At 43.6% G+C, this 12807-nt stretch overlaps 1 protein-coding gene across 1 annotated transcript in view; it reads right to left on the bottom strand.

The window, feature by feature from the left end:
* acsf3 (acyl-CoA synthetase family member 3) overlaps positions 1–12807 on the bottom strand; it is a 62049-nt gene that overhangs the window by 1426 nt on the left and 47816 nt on the right. The window lies entirely within an intron of this gene.

Raw genomic sequence — 12807 nt, 5'->3', positions numbered from 1 at the left:
AATGCACAGAATAAACCCTTTATTTGTTTGTTTGGAAGCGGGAGACGACAGACATGCATGCACACGGCATTATATTGAGGCCGGCAAAATTATAATATAATGTGTGTGTGTGTGTGTGTCTGTGTATGTACACTCCTGATCAAAATCTTAAGACCAGTTGAAAAATTGCTAGAATTTGCATTTTGCACATTTGGGTCTTAATGAGGTTTTAAATAGAGTTACAATATGCAAAAGCAAGAAGGGGGAGTGAGACAAAAAGCACTTTGAAAAAGTAATTTATTGAAAACAACATCCATCCATCCATTCATTTTCTATACCGCTTCATCCTCATTAGGGTCGCGGGGGTATGCTGGAACCTATCCCAGCTGACTTCGGGCGACAGGCGGGGTACACCCTGGACTGGTCGCCAGCCAATCGCAGGGCACATATAGACAAACAACCATTCACACTCACATTCATACCTATGGACAATTTAGAGTCACCAATTAACCTCACCTGCATGTTTTTTTGGGAATGTGGGAGGAAGCCGGAGTGCCCGGAGAAAACCCACGTGCACACGGGGAGAACATGCAAACTCCACACAGAAATGCCCAGGGGAGAATCAAACCCAGGTCTTCCCGATCTCCAGGCTGTTCCTGTATTGGCCAACGTGCTAACCACTAGACCACCGTGCGGCCTTGAAAACAACAATTAAACTGAAATAGGCGGTTTATCAGCTGATCAGAAGTTTAAGACCATCGTTCAAAAAATAAAAAAAAAAACACTCTCCAAACCAGAACAAAAATGTTCTCAGTAGGACTCAGTAATGAGTAGCTCCACCGTTCTTGTTAATCACTTCAAAAATTGGTTTGGGCATGCTTGATGAGTGTTTCCAGGAGGCTAGTGGGAACATTGCTCCAAGTGGTGAAGATGGCTTCACGAAGGACATCACCTGTCTGGAACTGATGGCCATTTTCATAAACTTCCCTTGCCATCCAACCATCCAAAAGAGTGATGTTATTCTCCCTGAAGAAGTCCTTGGTCAAGCGAGCATTGTGAACTGCAGCGTTGTCCTGTTGAAAAACCCAGCTGTTACAACACAGACGAGGGCTCTCAGTCATGGGGGATGCCCGCTGCAACATCTGCACATAAGCATCCGCCGTTTGACGACCCCGCACCACCTGAAGCTCCGGTGTTCCACTCAATGAAAAAGCACCCCAGATCATGATGGACCCCCTCCACTGTGCCGGGTAGAAAACATCTCAGGTGGGATCTCCTTGTCATGCCAGTAACGCTGGAAGCCATCTGAACCGTCAAGGTTACATTTTTTCTCATCAGAGAATAAAACTTTCATCCACCTTTCACTGTCCCATGTTTGATGCTCCCTGGCAAAGTCTAAACGGGCAGTTTTGTGGGGTTGAAGGAGACGAGGTCTTTGAATTTGTTTTTTAAACCCTTTTCCCGCAGATGCCGTCTGATGGTTATTGCGCTGCAGTCGGCACCAGTAAGGGCCTTAATTTGGGTCAAAGACTGCCCTGTGTTTTGAAGGACAGCCAATCGGATCCTCCGGCTCAGCGCAGGTGTGATTTTTTTGGGTCTACCACTTGACTTTTTTGTTCCATAATGCTCAGGATCTTAAAAAAAATGTAGAATGATTTTCTTACTGCGCCCAACCTCAGCAGCAATGGTACGCTGCAAGAGGCCTTGCTTATGCAGCTCGACAATCCGACCACGTTCAAAGAGAGAAAGCTTCTTAGCTTTAGCCATCAGGAGGGCATGACAGTGTCAATGCCTGACAGAAAATGACAATTTTGAGCAGATTTTGGCTTTTACAGCCTGTGGTCTTAAACTTTTGATCAGTTGATAAACAACCAATTTCAGTTTTTTGTTGGTTTTTGTTTAAATTACAAGTTCCAAATGTTTTTTGTCTCACTCCCCCTTCTTGTTTTTGCATATTGTAGCTCTACTTAAAAGCTCATTAAGATCCAAATGTGCAATTTTTCAACTGGTCTTAAGATTTTGATCAGGAGTGTACACATATACATTTACACACACATACATACGTATATGCTTCAGGTTGACGGTGGCGCTAACCTCAGTTGTCCACCATTGGGTTTGGGGTTTGTCGCCACGACTGTCACTGACAACCTTGCGGCCACAGCTCCGATCGTTTGCCTCAGCAATGGAGGCACGGAATACGGCCCATTCGAACTCGTTATCCCGGTCCTCCCCCGGGATGCAGACAAAAGTCTGTCAGAGGTGAGAGTTGAAGACTCGACGAACGGGAGCCTCTGCCAGATGTTCCCAAAACACCCTCACTAAACGTTTGGGTCTGCCAAGACTGTCTGGCATCCTCCCCCCAACTCATAACCAGGTGGTGATCAGTTGACAACTCAGCCCTTCTCTTCACCCACTTGTCCAGAACATGTGGACGCAAGTCTTATGATACGACTACAAAGGTGCACTTGTGGACATCCTTATGTTCAAAGATAGTCTTTGTTATGGACAAACTGTGGTTCACACAGAAGTCCAATAACATTACGGGTTCAGATTGGGGAGGCCATTACTCCCAGTCGCGCCCCTCCAGGTCACACTGTCATTGCCCACATGGCCGTTGAAGTATCCCAGTAGAACTACAGAGTCACCAGCAGGGGTGCTCTCCAGCACCCGTCTGATAGACTCCAAGAACGCTGGGTACTCTGAACTGCTGTTTGGGGCGCACAAACAGTATAAACGACACAAGGGCGTAGGGAAGTGACCCTATCATTGACTCCAACACAGAGGCACGGGCCGAGGGGCTAATAATAAACCCACACCAGCTTTCCACCTCTCTCCTGCGGTAACTCCAGAGCAGAACAAGGTCCAGCTCCATTTGAGGAGTTTGGTTCCAGAACCCAAACTGTGGGTCGAGTTGAGTCTCAATGTCTCAACCTCTCTCACAAGGTCGGGCTCCTTCCCCACCAGAGAAATGATGGTTCAAGGCCAAAGAACTTGATTTAGACGACGAAGACCAGGTCGCTCAGGCCACCACCCAATATGCACTGCACCAGACCTGTATACCTTCCCCTGCAGGTGGTGGGTCTACAGTGGGGAGATTCCGTGTAGCTTCTGCGGGCTGGGCCACTGTGGTGTTATACAAACATACCGGCCCTTATAGTGTTCAAATCCCCACATATATACTATATTAAATATGTTATTTTAGATGTCAGGCGGCCGCACGGGGGCCTAGTGGTTAGCATGTTGGCCACAGAGTCAGGAGATCGGGAAGACCTGGGTTCGAATCTCCAATGTGGAGTTTGCATGTTCTGTGGGTTTTCTCCCGTTTCCTCCCACATTCCCAAAAACATGCATGTTAGCTTAATTGGCAACTCTAAATTGTCCATAGGTATGAATGTGAGTGTGAATGGTTGTTTGTCTATATGTGCCCTGCGATTGGCTGGCGACCAGTCCAGGGTGTACCCCGCCTCTCGCCCCAAGTCAGCTGGGATAGGCTCCAGCATACCCACGAACCTTGTGAGGATAAGCGGCATAGAAAATAAATGGATGGATAGATTTTAGGCTGAAGTAGTTTATTTTTGAAGTGGAAGAAAAGATTTTACAGAAGCTTGGGGATTACTGACATTTTTTTGTTGAAGACAAATGAGGGAAATTTTAATTATTAGATTTCAACATAGAAGAATAAATGTACGTCTTACATTGTGCAAGTGAAGACGTATTGAAAAGGACAAAAGTGTGAGCACATGCAAGGTATTATTGCACATTTCTCCTCTGCTGCCACTTTAATGAGTAGTCAAAATGGCCGCACTTGAATAATTAATATGCGGGTCCATTAACAAGGCATTAGAACGCATTCTATTTCCTATTGATTTTTTTTCTTCCTATCCACCTTTTTTTTTCTTAGTTGAAAACTTTTACTCCACCCGTAGACCACTCTGCGTCCAGCAAGTATTGAGAGTGAAATATGGCTGCTGCTGTTTAAATGTCAGCTTTGTAATTACACAGGGAGCCACGAGCTGGGCAATCCCCCGGCCTGAAGGCCCTCTGATTTATGGTCAGCCACTGATGGCAACAGCATAGACACATACAGCCTAAATGCATCCACACAGAAAACCTACTTCACCCCACATACACACAGCAGCCTATACACCTTTTATTGTTTGCATGTGCTTTATTCAGTTGGTTAGGCTTTTGTTCATTAATACTACACATTTTGCATTTATTTTAGAGGACAATAGGCATTTTTTAACATAATGCATATTTGGTGTTAGATGCCGATGTTTTGATGTTGTTTGCACAAAAAATTTCATGTTAACCCCAAAATTATTCACACAGTCAAAGTGACTTCTTTTATTCATCGAATGGGTATTTTTGGGCTGGAAATGGCACAAGAAAGTGTCCGAAAGTTGTGTAAGAAATATCAATGAATATTATTTGCAATTTTTAGTGTTTGTTGTTGTACAGTATTTTGAGGAAATGCAATGTTAGTACCATTCTAAAGCACCGTGGTCACATGAGGTAGAGCATTCTATTCCACGATAACTTTAACTCATTTCATATGCATGTGCAGAAGATCTCCGCTTTTTGCGGGGGTTACGTTGGCGAAAATCCACGAGTCATTGATACGCCCCTAAAAATGTCTATTTTTGAAACGCGGCTCGCTGATCAAAGCCCTCCTGCTAGCTTGAGGTTGACGTTCTCCGTTGATTTCGGAGGAACATTTACAATGTGACTGTTGTAATTATTAGATTAGATGAGCAAAATATGATTATATTAGATAGAATATGCCTCACATGCTTATTAGAGCAACTACGGTGAGTTCAAGGACTGCTAAGTAAAGTGCGAAATCTCAAAGCTTGATGGAAAAACATTATCGGTGAAGCAAATAAACATAAACATGTATAAATTGCGCGCATGTGGTGCATGTACAGTATATTTTACCTGTATTATCACATCGTTTCCCAAGAATTTAATCACCATTTTGTCGCCCCTTTTTTTTTTTTTTTTGCTCAGCGTTCTAACTCAGTGCAGCGGCACGTGTAACAACGAAGTTCAATACAGCCTCCCTCACACACACACGCACACACACGCACACACAAATGCCATCCATCAGGCAGATTGTAGGCACAGATACCTGCTGGGAAAAGCAATCTATATGTGGACGAATGGAGGAGGAGAGGCAAGGCTCAGATCAATGGGCAGATATTGATACACGCAGCCATGCAGGGAGAGTACAGTCCTTCTCTACTCATTCTCCCTCTAAGTGAAAAGATTAGGAATCTAGATGAGATGCTGAGTAAGATGTATTTGTGTGTGTGTGTGTGTGTGTGTGTGTGTGTGTGTGCGAGACACATGCTACATAGATAAGGCAAGACATAAGAAAGAGGAGGCGATGGAGCTTCATTGTTGAAATGGACTCCCAGTGATGTTGTGAGTGGAGAGCGTCAATAATAAATACCTCCATTATACTGGAGGTGCATGACCCCCGATGACTGACTCCCCCTCATCTACCTTCAATTACACCGAGTCACACAGTGTGCAGACGGGTGCAGAAAAACATAAAGCCACTGCACAACCGACTTCATTTTGACTAAGAGGATCAGACTTTCTTTGGGCTACCACCACCCTCCACACCACCAAGCCTTCAAAAAAGACAAGGCTGGACATCCAGGTGTTTTATAGTATTTGTGCCTCTGATCATCCATCGAGCCTATCGATCACTCTCCCAGCAGCTCTTATTAATGATCTTGTCAGCCGGCCCGCTCTTGGGTGCAGCCGCTTGTCCAGAATGATCGATCATTAGCTAGTCTGCCTGCTATTTATTCTCTCGTGACCTTGTCTCTCTCCATTGTGGAATGGGCCGACTTATGAGCGCTCGCGACTGAGAGAATTCACTATTGATTCTCTGGTTTTAGGGCTGTGTTCAACTGGGAAGAAGTGATGCATTAATAGTGACTTCTACTCTTCACAAGGACACAAGATAAAATGAATGTACACTGACTGGCTCCAACATTAAGTACATAGAGAATGTATCATTTGAAAAATCGATCAATATTACTCTGTTTTGAATGACACACTGGAATATAGGTTGACACCCCCAAGATAGACTAAGCAGTACAATACAGTCATCTCTCGCCACATTGCTTCAAATTTTGCGACTTCATTCCGTTACAGTAGGGGTTTCACAAGATCTCGCGGGATTAAAACTGGGCACGAGGCCTGGGACAAAATACAGTAAATGAAAATTAAGTCAATCATTTTGCCTCCATATATTGCCATGTGCATGCGTGTCTTTGCCTCGTGAGTGTAGCGCTGTGTATTTAACTGCTGTTTACATTCCACCACGAGCTAACACCGCTAACGCACTAGGCCTCCTGCATGGCATCATTGATAAACACGAGACCAAACACCCAGACGCTGTATTCATAATATCTGGCGATTTCAACCACTGCAACCTCAGGACTGTCCTCCCCAAATATTACCAGCATGTGAGCTTTCCCACAAGGAAAAATAACATCCTGGACCAAGTCTACAGCAACATGAAAGGTGCTTTGAAGGCTGTTCCAAGACCCCATTTTGGAAAGGCCGACCACATCTCTATATTCCTTTATCCAACATACAGACAACTTCTCAAGCAAGCTCCCCCTGTAAGTACAGCAGTTAAAGTGTGGAATGAAGAAACTGATCAAGTACTTCAGGACTGCTTTGGCTGCACAAACTGGGATGTGTTTAAAACTGCAGCGGGGAGGGAAGATTGTACTGTTGATTTGGATGAATATGCTTCTGCTGTTACTGGCTACATTAGCACATGCATAGAGACTGTTACCACCACCAAGTATTACAGAAAATACCCTAACCAAAAACAGTGGATGAACTGTGATGTAAGGGCTAAGCTACGTGCTTGTTCGACTGCATTGTCATGGGCACCGCTGATGACTACAAAAAGGCCAGATATGACCTGAGGAGGTCCATACGAGAGGCCAAAAGACAGTACAGACGGAAGCTGGAGGGCTACTATTCCACCTCATACCCCCGGCGCATGTGGGCGGGGCTCCAGCACATCACAGACTATCGACAGCGGAGTAGCGTAGCCACGTCCAGCCAAACCACACTTCCAGACGAGCTGAATGAGTTCTACGCCCGCTTTGATACCCAAACTCCTGATGAGCAGAGAGGGTGGCTGGACTTGGGGAGCACACAGGACTCACCTCTCATGGTGACATCAGCTGATGTGCGCAGGGTTCTGAACAAAACAAACCCACGAAAAGCAGCAGGCCCAGACAACATCTCAGGACGTGCACTTCGGGTTTGCTCATCAGAGCTAGCTGATGTGATTGCTGACATATTTAACCTGTCGCTTGCACAAGCATCTGTACCGACCTGCTTTAAGTCCACCACCATAGTGCCCGTACCCAAGAAGAGCAACGTGACCTGCTTGAATGACTATCGCCCTATAGCACTCACTCCTATTGTTATGAAGTGCTTTGAAAGAATAGTCCTGACCCACATCAAAAAGAGCATCCCGGCCACTGTGGACCCTCTACAGTTTGCATATCGCCAAAACCGGTCCACGGATGATGCAGTCAACACTGCCATCCACACAGCCCTTTCTCACCTACAGGGCTAGGACACATACGTCAGAATGCTATTTATAGACTATAGCTCTGCCTTTATCACAGTCAGCCCCCACAAACTCACAAACAAGCTCCTCACACTTGGCCTGTCACCCTCCCTCTGTAACTGGGTGTTTAACTTTCTAACAGGCAGACCCCAGTCAGTCAGAGTCCACAATCGCACATCCAGCTCAAAAATTGTGAGCACTGGGACCCCACAGGAGTGTGTGCTGAGTCCACTCCTCTACACGCTCTTCACCTACGATTGCGTGGCCTCCCAGAACAACACCAGCATCATTACATTTGCGGATGACACTCCAGTCATCGGCCTGATCACTGGTGGTGTTGAAACAGCATACAGAAGAGAGGTGGCGGACCTCATAGCTTGGTGTCGTGATAACAATCTCCTTCTCAATACAGATAAGACCAAAGAGATGATCATCGACCCAAGAACAAGGGAAAAGGAGCCGCATAGACCCCTGTTTATTGATGAGACTGAGGTGGAGAGGGTGAAAACCTTCAAGTTCCTTGGCACACACATCAGCGAGGACCTCACCTTGTCTCACAACACCCAACAAATTAATGAAGAAGTCCCGAAGGAGACTGTACTTCCTGAGAAGACTGAGGACATTTGGCATGTCCACCACAATCCTGAGTTGCTTCTACAGGTGCACTATCGAAAGTGTCCTTACCGCCTCCATCACTGTTTGGTACGGTAACTGTACAACACGTGATAGGAAGGCACTCCAGCGGGTGATCAAGACCTCACAGAACATTGTTGGGGCAGCCCTCCCCTCACTGCAAGACATTTATAAAACTAGAGTCCTACGCAGAACACACAACCTCATCAAGGACAGCACACATCCACAACACTCATTATTCACACTCCTACCGTCAGGCAGACGCTACAGGAGTTTGAAGTCCAGGACCACAAGGCTGGCAAACAGCTTTTACCCACAGGCCATCAGGCTTCTCAACAAAGCACTCACACACGCCGCACGCAACACACGCACACACTCATAGAACTTTATTATTTATTTATTTATTTATTTATTTATTTGTATTAATGTCTCTTCTGTTGTTGTTGCTTAATTTATTGGTATATATGTTTATGTTTCTTATGTTCTTATTCTTTCTTGTGTTTTCTTTCTTTTCTTGGGAGAATGAACAGAATAAGATTTTCATTGCATGGTATTACTGCTGTTTTACCATGCACATGACAATAAAACTCTCTTGAATCTTGAATCCCTTGAATCTTGTCTGTTTTCCTTGTCTCCCGCCTCCAAACAGGCTGGAAGAGAGTTTCCTCTGTGCATTGGTTTAAGCACCTTGTTCCATCGAACAATGGCATGAACAGAGTGAGCCTTTTTGTCAGTCATGCAGTCTCCCTTGGGGCCGCTAGCATGCACACAGAGTGCAGAAGAGTGTAGCCTCATGAGGAGCAATGCAAGGTAACGTAGTGGAAATTAAATTAGTAAATATATTGTCATAGACTGTTTTAGATGTTTCAGTGTACTTTTCTTAAAAATAATGTTAAATCTTGTGTCATATTGTTCTCGTAGACCCAATCTCGTGTATCGTGTTGTGTATCGAGTATCTTGTGACAGTCCATTAATTAATAAATAATCGCTGATTCATGGTTGACTATGGCCTATTGTTAATCAAAAATATGCATGTTTAAGCAGATTTTACGTATTTTTTGGCTTACATTAACCATTTTCAAGCATAAAATTGACTAAATGAACCAAAATACAAATAGACATTCAGAAAACACATTGAAAATCGAAACGTTGATATGTAGCATTCTACACTGGTCACTCAGTGTCAGTAATGTTACATTAGCCACTGCAAGAAGTCCCAGAAGTAAAAAAACAACAAAAGTGTGTGTAAAGGTTTTCAATAAATATCTCAGGAGTTGAATCAGAGCATTTGCAGTACCGTCATACTGTACCTGGTAGTCTTCATTGTGGGCGGAATTCCCCCATGCAACACAATGTGAGCTTTCGCTTTATGCCAGTCTCTTCTCCAGTAGATATGTAGCTCGTGGTGGCGTAGCAAATAGCGCAGATGCGAGGCGCATTCACAGAAATCATCGGGTCATTACACTATTTTTTTTTTTTAGCAACGACCCCGTGATCCACTGAAAACAGCTCCGTGACCCACATGTGAGTCGCACCCCACCAGTTGAGAATCACTGATCTAGATTCTAGAGGGCTCTAATAATGTTTAAAAAACATAAGGAGAAAATTATAAATAGATTGTCAATGCTCTGACTATCAAAATATTCCATTTCTAAATAAGGACCCCTACTTCACATACATTCACTTGTCACGGTCAGGTCTGGAACCAATTAACCGCTATGAATGAGGGGTGACTGTTGTACGTACACCTGTACAAGCATATCTATCAACACTGCAAGCTACAATAATAATCATCACAGCAGAGCATCATTGGTGCTGTAAAGGCACTTTTTTGACACAGCATCTTGTGTTGGATCATCACAATGACAATGTAATTAGCAAAGCAACAAGGCGGAGCGTGAAAGTTAGTAAAAGGCTGATAGAGTGAGAGGGTAAAGGTCACCAACAGTGAAATGAGGAAGCTAAAAGCACAAGGAGGAAGCGAGCCTGAGGCTGAGCCAGTGATGTGAATGCAGCTTTAGAATAAACATGAGCTGTAAACAAGAGGCCACCTACCAGCATCTACTATGCACCCACACAGCCCTGCTGGGGTTCTGTATTCACGTGTGTGTGTGTATTTTGTGTGGATTGTGGGTGTCCCTGCAGACTTGTCATGCTCCCATCGCCCTACTCCCCCCGAGCTGCATACATAACACCTCGCATGGTGATCCCTAGCCTTTTGTGAATGTCAGAAGTGTGCATGTGTGAATGTTTTGACTGCTTCACTGTGTGTGTCTGCTGTATACAACAAGTCAGCAGGATGGCAGCACGCTGCTGTCAATGCAGAGGCTTTTCTGTTGTTGTGTTACTTTTGCAACATGTCAGGGATTGTCGAGTTTTTAACTCCAAAAATGTAAAATCTACAGCTTAAAATCATACAGTAGCTTTACTGAATATAAGCTTCACGAGAAGTCACGAAGGAGTGGAACAGATCAAATATGAAGAGGAGGAAAGGAGGAATGAGGGGCACAGGCAACAGATGCAACACAATTGATACGTAAGATGAAGACAAATAAGAAGTTATGATGGAAATGACCATGACCGAACAGAAAAGATACGGATCTTGGTCCTGCTGGTGCAACTTCAAATCATAATTAAAATGCAACTTTAAGCAACTGCTTTAGAGTAAATAAAACTATCAATTTTTAGCACCCTTTAATGTTATTTGTGGAAAATGCCCACTAATGTCTATTAATCACACACCCACTTACTTGACCGGCACTGTCATTATACAGGGTAAGACAAAATGATCTGACACATTTGTAGGTTAAATAAAAGGCAAATAAAGTAAAGAAACAAGAAAGTGTTTTTATTTTCGAAAAGTACATATAATGCCATTCTGTTTCATTATGTTTTAAAAATTAAATCAGTCAAATGGGATCCATTATTGTCCACACACTCAATGCAGATCCAGTAGCTCTGAAGTTGGTAACCCATAACAAGATGGTGTTTCGAGCTGGTACGGGATCATGTCTACCAAGGTTGAAGTGCAAACGGAAAGCTCGTTGTGTTGCAGTTACAGATTTGTTTGTTTTGATAAACGTTTCCACAATGAAAGCGCAATGCTCACCAGTCCAATTCATGGCAGCAACTGAAAAAGAAACGAAAAACAATGGCATTATAAAGAAACAAAGCAAAATGGCATTATATGAACAAAATGGCATTACACTAAGTCCCCAACTAACAAACACAATTGGTTCCAGACGATCGTTCTTAAGTCGAAGCGTTCTTAAGTCGGGGAAAAGGTAATATTACCAATGATATAGGTACTACATGTACGTGTATACATATACAGTATATGCGTATGTATGTAAATGAGTTTGGATGCAGTAGTAATATTAAACGAGGATAATTAATGGAAAAAAACAATAATAAAAATGATATAATAATACGTTACCTTTGAAGAGCAGTGGTTGAGCATACATCGTTGGTGGTAGTGGTGGAGCAGGAGGAGGAATTATTGAAGAAAGGACAAATCTTCGTCGTCGTTAGACTCCTCTTTGTAATGATAGTGGATGCCATTGGTACAGAAGTCTTCACATGTTCCATAATTTGAACCTTGCCTTCGTAAATTGTTCCTATTGTTGAGCGATTCACTCCATAAGCACGCGCTACATTAGCCATTTTCTCGCCACCGTCCAGCTTCCTGATGATGGCCACCTTCGTTTCCATAGAAAGTGCTTGACGTTTCCTGCCACTACTACTAGCACTTGCACTCGATTTATCAGTCATGATAACGGATAACAAACGTCTCTGTAAAGTATCGAATGGGGTACAAACGCCGTGCTTCGAGATGTTATCAGCGACAAGTGCAGACGAACTGAGAACGATCGCGCGAGAGGGATGCTGCTACCCACCATTCGTAGCGGCGGAATGGCGCGCAATACAAAAATAGCGCCTTTGTATTTCGAAAAAATTTTAATGAGAAAATATGGCAATTTTTGAAAAAATCATGAAAAAAATAGACCAGTCGGCTTGTGTTCGTATCTACGAGTGTTCGCACGTCGGATGTTCGTTAGTAGGGGACTTTGTGTATAAGTACTTTTCGAAAATAAAAAACACTTTTTTTGTTTCTTTACGTTATTTGCCTTTGATTTAACCTACAAATGTGTCAGATCATTTTGCCTGACCCTGGATTATTATCCCTTCTGCACATCTTAATGGTACTTTTTAATTATTTATTTATTTCTTAAGTGTTGTGTATATGTGGAGTGGGCGCTCATTTAACCAAAGTCAAATTCCTTGTTTGTGTAAGCATACTTGGCCAATGAAGCTGCTGATTCTGATTCTATTTCAATGGAGTGTGCTACTACAGGACTGTTTTGGATGACAGTATATCAGTATATCCCTGCTTTTCGGAGGGTTTGTGTTACCGGACCACCAGGCAAAACCAGCAAAAAATAGTAATTGATACACCCATGAAATGCTTGCTCCCCACCCCTCCAAACACTCCTGTTAGCTTGATGTTAACGTTCAACATTTGCAATGAAAGTGACTTTTGTAATTATTCTACTTACGCTCTTCAATTGCCATCGTTC

Source organism: Dunckerocampus dactyliophorus, chromosome 3 (genome assembly GCF_027744805.1).
Source record: "Dunckerocampus dactyliophorus isolate RoL2022-P2 chromosome 3, RoL_Ddac_1.1, whole genome shotgun sequence".
Lineage (NCBI taxonomy): Eukaryota > Metazoa > Chordata > Actinopteri > Syngnathiformes > Syngnathidae > Dunckerocampus > Dunckerocampus dactyliophorus.
Note: the sequence above shows the minus strand (reverse complement) of the source record. Positions and strands in the feature narration are given on the sequence as shown.